At 38.5% G+C, this 12,956-nt stretch overlaps 1 protein-coding gene and 1 long non-coding RNA gene across 6 annotated transcripts in view; one reads left to right on the top strand and one right to left on the bottom strand.

Moving 5' to 3' along the window:
• LOC106083177 (uncharacterized) overlaps positions 1-1,244 on the bottom strand; it is a 70,475-nt gene extending 69,231 nt beyond the window's left edge. For 2 of the 5 annotated variants that reach the window (XM_013246056.2, XM_013246055.2), the window contains exon 1: positions 212-1,244. The gene's annotated coding sequence lies outside the window, so the exon portion shown is untranslated. Of the gene's footprint in view, position 1 lies in introns of all 5 variants that reach the window. The other 3 variants (XM_059369424.1, XM_059369425.1, XM_013246054.2) reach the window with 2 other exon arrangements.
• LOC131997795 (uncharacterized) overlaps positions 1-12,956 on the top strand; it is a 203,351-nt gene that overhangs the window by 6,220 nt on the left and 184,175 nt on the right. The gene's annotated exons all lie outside the window — the stretch shown is intronic.

The raw sequence follows: 12,956 nt of genomic DNA, 5'->3' as shown, positions 1-12,956 counted from the left end.
CCTCTAGGCGAATGTTGATATGGCCGTTGGTAGAGGGAGACAATGGAGGTGAAATGTTAATTACCATTACACCTTGTAGTCCATGTAATCCACCAATGGGCAGGCTGGTAGGAAGGCAGGCAGGCAGGCTGTTGGGGAAACGCAATGCTGCCTTCCTCTCCGCTTGGCAGAAATAAAAAAAAATTAGCTTTGTTTTTGTTTTGCTACTCACGTTACCGTTACACCGAATTGAAGCACGTGTGAATTGTAAAACGGTATGTGGCTTTGTTTTTTGTTGTTGTTGTTTGTTTGGCTGCTTGCCTCTTCTCATTCACTCAGCACTCTGTTATTAGTCAAGTGTTCACTCACACACCTGCAAGGCAGGCATTTGCATAAATTTGACTGCAACTACAGTGGCAGCAGGAGCAGGAGCAGCACTATCAACAGAGAGGATAAAATGATTTGTTTGCACTCTCTCTCCTTTTTCTGTTTGTACCACCTATAGTAGCTATGTTATTGTAGTTGTTTTGTTTTTATTTTTGATTTTTTTTCTCCTTATTGTTGTTAAGTTTTCACTTGGTAATGTTTCACACGGCTCACGATAGCCTTGTCAAGGCAGCGAAACCCTCTGGACAGTTGTACGGTTGTTGCGACAATATGCCAATGTTCCTTTTTTGATGTTGATGGTGACAGTGGTGGTGGAGAGCGCTATAACAATGAAGATTTCCTGCGTAACGTTAGGTTACAACCGTTATGACCGACAGTCCGACCGTTCGACCGACCGAGCGACCGTTGCCGTTAACGAACTCGCGAAAAAACACCGAAACAATGATTTTCCGATTTTAGTGTTTCGCTGCTGTTTAGGTTTGTTTGGGGCTAGCTGCCGTTGTTCGTTGTCGCGTCGTTTCATCGACGAAATCTAAAAATCTCGACACAGCAGCCAGTCAGCCAGCGCAGAAGGGAGAAAACGAACATGCGACTAGTTGCTGTGAGTAGCACGTTGCATCTGTGCTCACGAAACGAAGAAATCTTTTTGATTTCTGTTGTTGACTTAAAAGTGTTTGATTGTGCTTTTGCTTGTTTGTGCCTGTCTCCTGCCCGCTGTCTGCCTGCCTGCTCGCTCGTCTGCCTCTTGTCTGCCTGCCGGGCTGCTTGCAATGTTAGCGTTGTTTTTTGGTTTCTGTTTTTGTGTGTTTTCCTTTTGATGTGTGTTTTCATGCCATTATTATTGGCGTTTGCTTTGTCGCTTAGTTGCGGCGATGTCGACTAACACAAGACCACACACACACACACACACTCATACTCAGCTGTACATCTACCACACATGTCTATGCCAGCCAACAAGAAACAGACAACATGACTAAAGAATGGAATATATCATCAATGTTGGCCATCTCAGCTACAACAACGGCAGCGGCAGCGGCAGCAATGCGTCAACAATTCTGCCGCTGTTTACAGCAACATCATGGGCCGTTTATATTGACGTATGTAATTTGCCATAACATCACTGTGATGATTAAGCATAATTACATCAAATCGAAGTGATTCCTAATCCATTAATACAATATGAGCAAATGACACACACACACACATGTACACTTTTACTTAGACAAAGCAAACACACATGACACAGCTACGCGGAAATGGTCTTCGATTTACAACTGAAACAATCACATGTCAATGTATATGTAAGAATTGTAAAGTACTATTCCTGCTTACTTCCGTTCAATTTTGAATGCTTCTATTCTTTTTCTATACATCCTTCTAAACTTCGTTATCATCCATTTGGATGGTTGTCGTTTGAATGTATGACATTGTTTGAAATGATATGTGGCTGCTCCAAACATACACAGCTCACACAAATAGGTTTTTGTTAGGAGGCCTTTTCTGGGGCCTTTATCAATTTGTATTGCAGAAATAAATTATAAGCATTCGCTGTAAAATAGAAGAAAATAAAATAAAGTTATATAAAATAACACTACACAAAGTGCAATATAGAACAGTAAAAATAAACTGAAAGTAACATAACATAACATAACATAACAAACATAACATAACATAACATAACATAACATAACATAACATAACATAACATAACATAACATAACATAACATAACATAACATAACATAACATAACATAACATAACATAACATAACATAACATAACATAACATAACATAACATAACATAACATAACATAACATAACATAACATAACATAACATAACATAACATAACATAACATAACATAACATAACATAACATAACATAACATAACATAACATAACATAACATAACATAACATAACATAACATAACATAACATAACATAACATAACATAACATAACATAACATAACATAACATAACATAACATAACATAACATAACATAACATAACATAACATAACATAACATAACATAACATAACATAACATAACATAACATAACATAACATAACATAACATAACATAACATAACATAACATAACATAACATAACATAACATAACATAACATAACATAACATAACATAACATAACATAACATAACATAACATAACATAACATAACATAACATAACATAACATAACATAACATAACATAACATAACATAACATAACATAACATAACATAACATAACATAACATAACATAACATAACATAACATAACATAACATAACATAACATAACATAACATAACATAACATAACATAACATAACATAACATAACATAACATAACATAACATAACATAACATAACATAACATAACATAACATAACATAACATAACAACACATAACACATAACATAAAAATCTTATATATAAAAATGAAGTCCTCCCTTAGTCTACTTTTCAAAAACGCCTAATCTCCGAGATGGGATGCAATTCTGTTACCACTCTAATACTAACACAAGAAAAAAAAATGGTGTCAAAAGTTGGTATCGAAAATTGGGGCACCAAAACCCGCCAAGTATCGACAATATGGGACTCAAATGAAAGGTATTTTAGATTGTAAAACGAACCGTGTATCCCATTGTTCGACAATAAATCTCGGAAAACGAACCTTATATCCAATAGCTTGGTCGAGTATTTGCGGGTCGCTCCATCCCCAATCATACATATGAAAGCTGGGAGTAGAGCACCAAATTAATATCCACTTTCGGCACCAAATCTCTAGGGCTACAACTCACTCCCAAAACTCCTTTTTTTATATTGATTTTTTTTTTTGTAATTTTGCGCTGGTTTTTTTTTAATTTCGCGCTAGTTTTGAATTGCGCCATAAATGAGTTCAAAAAGTCCTAATCGAAAATCAGTCCCTAAGAGAGTTATATAGGGACCATTTACAAACCCAACTGAGTTACTTTTCTGGTGTCTCCGTGAGTCCCGTCGTATCCTGTGGACTCACAAAGACACCGGAATCTTGACTTTACTCCCTCAAAAATTAGCGTGCTTGCAACATACGGAGGGACGGTCTTTAAACGGACAATCCTATGGGGGTTGGCATAAAAAGGCCTTCCTGGCAACTATTTCCTTTCCTGGTTTCACCGCTGGTGACGATATCATGTTTATGTTGCTTTTAGTATTTTTATCAGTGCGTTTTGTGTCATTTTAAAACGAGAGTTGCTTCAAACTTGTATAGCTTTGTTTTTGTTTTATTTTTTACGCCTTTCATTGTTTGAATGTTGGGGTAGTCTTGGCAAATAACCAAGCTTGTGCGTAAGATGGCAGTGTAATAACATGATAATAACGTATGGGCCACTCCACGGGTAATTACTTTGGGAGTTAGGTTTGCTGAAAGAAACATTTGGAATTATTACACCAAATTGCATTAGAATTTAATTATAAATATTTTAAAGAAATGTTTTATAATACGGACGTATCCATGATTTCAATATAAGCTGATTTTTTTTCAAGCTGCTGAAATGGAAATGCACATTTTAGATGTTTGATTTCATATTTTCATGTTTTTAATTAAAAAAAAGTAGTAGTTAATGTCCCATATGTTCAATAACAAAAAATAATAAAACCTCTGTTGACATTCCAAAAGAATCTCGAAGGAATCAGAATAGGAAAATCCCCTTTATGAACCAAATGCAATCAAAAGATTTTTGTAAGCTTTTTCTTTTGAGCATAGCTAAGAATAGCAAATTCTTTATATTTCCATACCGATACACACACACACATACACATGCAGTGTGTATCTGTAATATCCTTCGTTGTGGCCAACACACTTGCATTTACATAAAAAGGTTCTTTGTGTGGGCACACCATTATTTGTTTACACTCATAAAAACATTTGTATAAACACTGTATGTCCGTTGGCGGAACAAAGCTCATTTGTCAACGAAAGCTTTGTCATATATCCATCGGCTGTGTGAGAATGTGTGTGTTCAAACATTATTTTGTAGACCATGTAGCCAAAGAGCCATCCAACCAGCTTGCCAGCCAGCCATTGTGACAAATTGACGCTCTAAGCAGTGCCGAAAGACAGGAAGACAAACGAACGAACAGAGGAGCGATGACAACAAATCAAACGGCACATCGCACATCATGGCTCACGAGCAACCGTGGCCGAAACACAACGAACATCTTCTAAGGATAGATACATGTTCGATGTTGCAAGACAACCATCAAAAGCAATGGTGTAACCCCCACATCCCACTCCCCAACGCAAACAAGGAAGTGAATTTATATGAAGGATAAAATTCAACAAAACAGCGGCACAAAATAAAGGATAATTATGATTTCCTTTAGAGCAGAGCCTTCAGCTATGGAGATGACATATTTTGTACAACCAAACGCACACACTCATGCACTTGTAAAGGATTATGGCCACAAAACAAAGAGCTTTTAGTGAAAACAAAAGCTAAACTAACATGAAATCTATAATTTTGTGTTTAATGGTGAAAAACAAGTTTCAAGGCTCCCTTCAAAAGAAATATCCTATCGCTATAGGGTAATGAAATTGAGTATGCACCACGATTATCAACTATAGTTAAACTGCAAAAGTTAATCCTTTTACGCCGTACCGATAAAAAGATAAAAAAGACAAATCCGGTTGGTTTTTAGTCATGGGCATTAAAATCCAGTTTTTGTGCTAAATGGTTGCGAAAAAATAATGTAGTCACCCTTCTTGCAGACACATTTGTTTTATATATATATTTTTTTTTTAAATTTCATTAAAAAAATTTTGAAAATCTTAAATAATTATTATAACCTACAACACTGCTGTGGCACAGGGTATTATAACTTAGTGAATTTGTTTGCAACACGCAGAAGAAAGAGAGATAGATCCATTAATAAGTATACCGATCGGTTCAGAATCACTTTCTGATTCGATTTAGTTATGTTCGTCTGTCTGACTGTCGGTCTGTCCATGATAATTTGTGTAGAAAGTACAAGTCGCTATTTTCATTCAAATGTTTTCAATGTGGCACAAACATTTTCTTGGGCCTAGAAACGAAGCCTATTGAAATCGGAAAAAATCAGTTCAGATTTGGGATCATAGCTCCGATTTGGACTAAAATTTAAATTATATAGTCATTTGTAAACAGATTCTCACGAAATTTTGCACATGGGGTTCTCTTATAAGTCTTGACATTATTGGAGAATTTCATAGAAATCAGATCAGATTTAGATATAGCTCCCATAAACATGTTCGTCCGATTTGGACTAAAATTGCAATTATATCGTCATTTGTAAACCGACTCCTATGAAATAGCACGAATGATTTTCTTATAAGTCTCAACATTATTGGTGACTTTTATAGAAATGGGTTCAAATTTAGATATATATATATATGTTTCTCCAATTTGGACTAGTATCGCAAGAATTTGGTCATTTGTTAACCAACTCACACGAAAATTGACACAAAGGATTCCCTTATGACTCCCAGTATTGCTATTGAATTTAATATCAATCGGTTCAAATCAAGATATAACTGCCATATATATTTTCGTCCGATTTAGAATAATACTCAATAATTTAGTAATTTGTTAACAGATCTTCACAAAATCCTAACGCAATCTTATCCTATTCTATCCCTTTCTCTATCCTATTCTATCCCTTTCTCTATCCTATTCTTATCCTATTTCTATCCATATCGTATCCCTATCCTTATCCTTATCCTTATCCTTATTCCTTATTCCTTATATCCTATCCCTATCCCTATACCTATTCTTATCCCTATCCCTATCCCTATCCCTATCCCTATCCCTATCCCTATCCCTATCCCTATCCCTATCCCTATCCCTATCCCTATCCCTATCCCTATCCCTATCCCTATCCCTATCCCTATCCCTATCCCTATCCCTATCCCTATCCCTATCCCTATCCCTATCCCTATCCCTATCCCTATCCCTATCCCTATCCCTATCCCTATCCCTATCCCTATCCCTATCGCTATCCCTATCCCTATCCCTAACCCTATTCCTATCCCTATCCCTATCCCTATCCCTATCCCTATCCCTATCCCTATCCCTATCCCTATCCCTATCCCTATCCCTATCCCTATCCCTATCCCTATCCCTATCCCTATCCCTATCCCTATCCCTATCCCTATCCCTATCCCTATCCCTATCCCTATCCCTATCCCTATCCCTTTCCCTATTCCTATTCCTATTCCTATCCCCATCCTATCCCTATAATATCCCTATCCTTATCCCTATCTCTATCCTTGTCCTATGCTTATCCTATCCTTATTCTATCCTATCCCTATCCTATCGTATCCCAATCCTATCCCTATCCTGTCCCTATCCTATCCCTATCGTATCCCCATTCTATCCCCATCCTATCCCCATCCTATCCCTATCCTACCCCTATCCTATCCCTATCATATCCCTATCCTATCCCTATCCTATCCCTATCCTATCCCTATCCCTATCCCTATCCCTATCCCTATCCCTATCCCTATCCTTATCCCTATCACTATCCCTATCACTATCCTTACCACTATCATTACCCCTATCCTATCCATATCCCTATCCCTATCCCTATCCCTATCCCTATCCCTATCCCTATCCCTATCCCTATCCCTATCCCTATCCCTATCCCTATCCCTATCCCTATCCCTATCCCTATCCCTATCCCTATCCCTATCCCTATCCCTATCCCTATCCCTATCCTTACCACTATCATTACCCCTATCCTATCCATATCCCTATCCCTATCCCTATCCCTATCCCTATCCCTATCCCTATCCCTATCCCTATCCCTATCCCTATCCCTATCCCTATCCCTATCCCTATCCCTATCCCTATCCCTATCCCTATCGCTATCCCTATCCCTATCCCTAACCCTATTCCTATCCCTAACCCTATTCCTATCCCTATCCCTATCCCTATCCCTATCCCTATCCCTATCCCTATCCCTATCCCTATCCCTATCCCTATCCCTATCCCTATCCCTATCCCTATCCCTATCCCTATCCCTATCCCTATCCCTATCCCTATCCCTATCCCTATCCCTATCCCTATCCCTATCCCTATCCCTATCCCTATCCCTATCCCTATCCCTATCACTATCACTATCACTATCCCTATCCTTATCCTTATCCTTATTCTTATCCTTATCCTTATCCTTATCCTTATCCTTATCCTTATCCTTATCCTATCCCTATCCTATCCCTATCCTATCCCTATCCTATCCCTATCCTATCCCTATCCTTATCCTATCCCTATCCTATCCCTATCCCTATCCCTATCCCTATCCCTATCCCTATCCCTATCCCTATCCCTATCCCTATCCCTATCCCTATCCCTATCCCTATCCCTATCCCTATCCCTATCCCTATCCCTATCCCTATCCCTATCCCTATCCCTATCCCTATCCCTATCCCTATCCCTATCCCTATCCCTATCCCTATCCCTATCCTATCCTATCCCTATCCTATCCCTATCCTATCCCTATCCTATCCCTATCATATCCTATCCCTATCCCTATCCCTATCCCTATCCCTATCCCTATCCCTATCCCTATCCCTATCCCTATCCCTATCCCTATCCCTATCCCTATCCCTATCCCTATCCCTATCCCTATCCCTATCCCTATCCTATCCCTATCCTATCCCTATCCTATCCCTATCCTATTCCTATCCCTAATTGACGATTTTATGGGATTTATTAATTTTCCGATCCCTATCGCTATCCCTATTCCTATCCTATCCCTATCTCTATCCTATCCTATCCCTATCCTATCCCAATACCTAGCCTGCCCCCATTCTATCCCTATCCTACCTCTATCTGTAATTTTCCTCCATTCCATCCCAATGCTAATTTTTATCCTACACCTTTCCTTTCCTTATCCCATTCCTATGCATCCTATGGGGTTCAGTAATGTAATTGCATATCTTTTCGTTCCACCCTTATGTCTGATTTTCGTTTCACTTGTTTAAGTGTAAAATTGCACGTATCCACAGGTATAAATATCTCATAATTAAATGAAATGATAATAAAGCCATTAGTTGGCGACCATTGTTGTCGCACCAATCCATCACCTGAAATTGTAATCGAATATCTTTTTGTCTGACACATCACTCACTCACTGGCTCAATGTACATCAGCCCACATAGAGCTACATAGATGGACAGACGGCTGAATAGGCGCACGGACGGGTGAGCGGCATATTTGGTTGGCAATATGCATTCGAGTAGAAAATAAATTGTATGCCTCTCTGCTGCTACTCTTTTTGGTGTATTATTATGTACGTTAATGAATGAATTACCAAAAACAAGCTCCCCACACTCAAACAGCAGCAGCAGCAACAATTTGTTTCAGTTGAAAATGCCTGTCTGACATAAAAGAAATTCGATACTTTGACAAAAGACATGTGTGTGTGTCTGTGTGTGTAGTCTAGGTAGAGCCGTAGTAGAAATTGTCCAAACTTTCAATTAAGCAACTTTATACAACACTCATCCATGCTAAACTCACACTTCTCATACTCTACTCATTGGCAAGATATGCATTTACTCTTTTATGTGTGTATGTGTGGGTGTTTATTCAGTCAAACACCAACGGTGCCCATGTGCATTGCCTATACGAGTGCGAGGTGTCGAAAAAAACACGATACTTCAGCAACTTATGCATACCTCAACACCTAGCTATCTTCTTACTCACACTCACACACATACACGATGAAGACACCTACACCCCCATGGCAAAGGTGTTGTTGTTGCTATGGTGTGGTGGACTTTTATACGGCCATGGTGCACTTCACTCAGCAAATCCCAAACTGCATTGCAACATTAGTTGGAGGAATTTCCAGGAAATAAAGAAGAACAACCTTCAAATAAAAATGCACATACAAATGTATCCCAACGAACATGATGACATTGTAGCGTTGCCATGGGAACATTTAAATTTTTGGGGCATTTTCGAATGTTGGGAATTTTTAACTTGAGCCGATAAATCCGACCACCCGCAAGATTATCATACACGGCAAACATTTTGTGATGGATGGCGCCAAATATAAATTAACTTAATGAAGCCTTAAAATCGGTTTATATGACAGTCCTATCAGGGAAATCTTTCAAATAAACATATTTCCAATCTACATTAAGATTTGTCAATACCGGTGTAAATCTTTTTTTTATAGAGGAAACAAGTAAAAATTTGTAATATTCGATAACAATGTTTTCCTGTGATTCTAACCCTAGGCTACCGGCTTTTAACTGCATACCAACCTATGTTGCCGTGTGGATTTTGTCTTTTGGATGTTTTAGATCCTCTCTTCAAAGAATTTAAGTCTAAATAAACCTTTCTACTCGATTATAAAATGTTGACCTGCACAACGATGTCTTTTTGCCATGCGTGAGCTCTTCCTTCCTGAACATTTCAGCTAGAACTTCAAATGCTGTCGCCACTGTCATTCGTTTAGCAATCAACCCAAAATGGTTCATACTAAAACTCAAAGGCTCGCATTTAATTGAAGAGCGAATGATGTTGATTGTGTTAAATGGATTTGATAGCGATTTCAGGACTCTAATCAACTGCACACAAATGATGTTGGAATAAATCTTTGAGCGGTCAGCAGCAGGTTGGGGCTATCAATTTTATTTGATGAGAGTATGATTCTGTTGCTGATGCTTTTAATTGGCCTCCAATACTACGAAGGGAAAAAATTCTGATTGCAGTGGAGAAGTGAATCAAAAAAACTTTTGATTGAAATCATTGCAATTACTGAGGAAGAGGATAATTGAAGCTAATGTGTAACGCTTGGATTAAGTGGCTTATTGCCAATAATACTTTGTTTCGGAAAGAGAAACTTTTTGTTATATCCAATCCCAAAAAGCTCCCAAAGAGACATGTATACTCAGCGTTACCATATGGGTCTGAAATGAAAGGAGAATATACCACAAATTCGGTATAAATATTTGGGATTAAGTATCTATAGGCGACATGTAGGAGACAGAGGGACATCTACTATATTGATAAGGGCAATATGGGATTCAAACGAATGACTTTGGGAGTAGCATGGTATCCAAAATTTAGATATCACTCCCAAAAAAATCGGAACGATATTGGCTTCAATGAAAGATTTCTTAGGAGTGGAGTATGAAACTGATGTCTTAGATTTGGGACAAGTATTTAGAGGGCCTGGTACCCGATAACAAGACATGTAGAGCAATAGGAGGGTCACTACCCAAAAAGAGGAAATTTTTAATGAAAGCCTGTAACATCGTCCTCTTATACGGGTGCAAAATTTGGCAGCTAGCCTTCATATAACGCACAGAGCACAACGGTTGATCATTGTTCAGCGAAATGTTGTCCGGACATGGAAATTTTAGGAAATATTTGCCTAAAAATTGGGAAGTGCAATACTTCGTTTTGCCTGTACGAAGATAAAGAACACGTAGATGACGCTGAACATAATTTCTTCCACTGCACGCGATGGGCACGTCCCCTGCTGGCCAGATAGGGTCAATAACTGGAGAAAATGTTGTGAACAAAATGATCGAAAGTATTTACAACTGGACTGCAGTAGTAGCAAGATACTGTGAAGACGTCCCACAGTGGGATAGAACCGAAAATAACTAGTAACAAATATGGTGTGTGAACACGGGTAGAAATATCTCTATGAAATTTTAGAGTTGAAAAGAACATCGAACCACAAATGCCCCCCAACTCTAGGGGCCTGCCAAAAGGCGCCCGGACAACATAGAGCCTTAATATTTTGCACGCGACCCAAATTTCAAATTCGCTATGTGACACGTCGTTCGGACTCACCGCCCTCTTCTTTACCCTAATTTTCAGAAACGCCAGATCTCGAAGATGGGAGGTGCGTTTTGAGCAAACCTTTGCGTGAAACCTAAAAACAAAAATTTCTGTTGGGGTTCCTAGGATTCAGATGAAAGGTATTCAAACATCCCCCAAAAAGGACAAATTTACGACCATAGCAAAATGGGGCTCGAATGAAAGGTCTTTGGGAGTAAAGCACGAATCTGATATCATAAATCGGGAAGAAGTGTTTATTGGGCCACTCCACCCCCACAAGTTTTTTCTAAATCGGTTCATAACCTGATATAGCTTCCATATAAACCGATCTCTCCAAATGACTTTCTAAGCCTCTAGAGGGCGCATTTATTAAAGCTTATTTACTTCTTTCTGAAACCTAATAAACAAGAAGGCTTTTTTAAGTGTGGCCACAATATGGAAACAATTGTTTTCTGGTTGCCTTAAGGTTTGCGGAATTCTTTTTTTTTTTAACCTTCAATTAGTTGCAATGCCAATTTTTTCAAGCTTTTAATTTTGCAACTTGTACTTAAAGAAAACTTAAGCGTTAATGCTTTAAATGCCTCAAGCAATTCTCGCATGTGGTGGCGTGAAATTCCAGAAAAAAATGGTAATTTACATTCTTGGTCAGTACGTGATGCTGGCCAATATGGTAAAACTGTCATTAGGCTGAAAAGGTCCGAGATACACACTGCTGTACATTCATCTCGTAAAGTGTTTTCAATCACTTGTTAAAGGTGTTGGAGGATGTTTTTCGCATAAGAAACGTGGCGGCAGGCAGAGGCAGGTAGTACTTAAAATTGAATAGTGAGTTAAAGATATTTTCGAAAACTGGACTTTCAACACGTTTTAATGTGAGGGGTATTGCTGCTTTGGCCGAGGCTATCAATCTGGTGCAGAACCTGCGTTATTTGGCCAATTTGCAAGTTATTAATTTTCATTTTGTCTTTTAGAGTAAAAGGGTCCTGCCCCTTCTTCTAGAGTCTCTCAAAAGCAAAGGGAGGACATTGCTGAAATGATGTCTGGCGTTTATGAGTTGGTCCTTGACAACCAATGTTGCTGGTGGTAAACACCATACCATGCCACATGTGAGTAACATAAGCGGCAACTTCCTTTAGGCGTTAGTGCTTATTTATTGTTAATGCTGTCACAGCCTATGGCTGACTCGTATTATGTTCGCAAATGAATTTTCATTGAATGATTTTTTTCCTGGCGAGACCATCAGAAAAAATTTTCAGCGGTGGTTTTCCCCTGCTAATGCTGGCAACATTTGTGAGGTATTATGCCATGTAAAACTTCTCTCCAAAGAGGTGTCGCACTGCGGCACGCCGTTCTGAGTCGGTTATAAAAAGGAGGTCCCTTATCATTGAGTTTGAACTTGAATCGGACTGCACTCATTGATATGTGAGAAGTTTGCCCCTGTTCCTTATTGAAAGGTTAATGGACAAAAATTTCCATTTGCATATCCGATACCAAAGAATGGTTTATGCTAACTTCTTCGTTACCCTTGTTACTCGTCATGGTTTTTTGGGCAAATCGTCTTGCAACATGTTGCAGATAATAATTGTTGACCCACCCTTATATCCATGGTATTGCTTATCCAATGTACTGCCAGGCTCAACCTAATACATTTTTTTTTGCTTTCTAAATAAAATCCCTGTAAACATCTGCAAGCAAAACAGAAAATCTTACAAATGATCCAACATCGTTAAACGAAGACCAGTGAAGTGATGTTTTCGAATAACACACAT

This window comes from Stomoxys calcitrans, chromosome 5 (assembly GCF_963082655.1).
Source record: "Stomoxys calcitrans chromosome 5, idStoCalc2.1, whole genome shotgun sequence".
In the NCBI taxonomy this organism is placed as follows: Eukaryota; Metazoa; Arthropoda; class Insecta; order Diptera; family Muscidae; genus Stomoxys; species Stomoxys calcitrans.
This window is presented reverse-complemented; position numbering and strand designations above follow the sequence as displayed.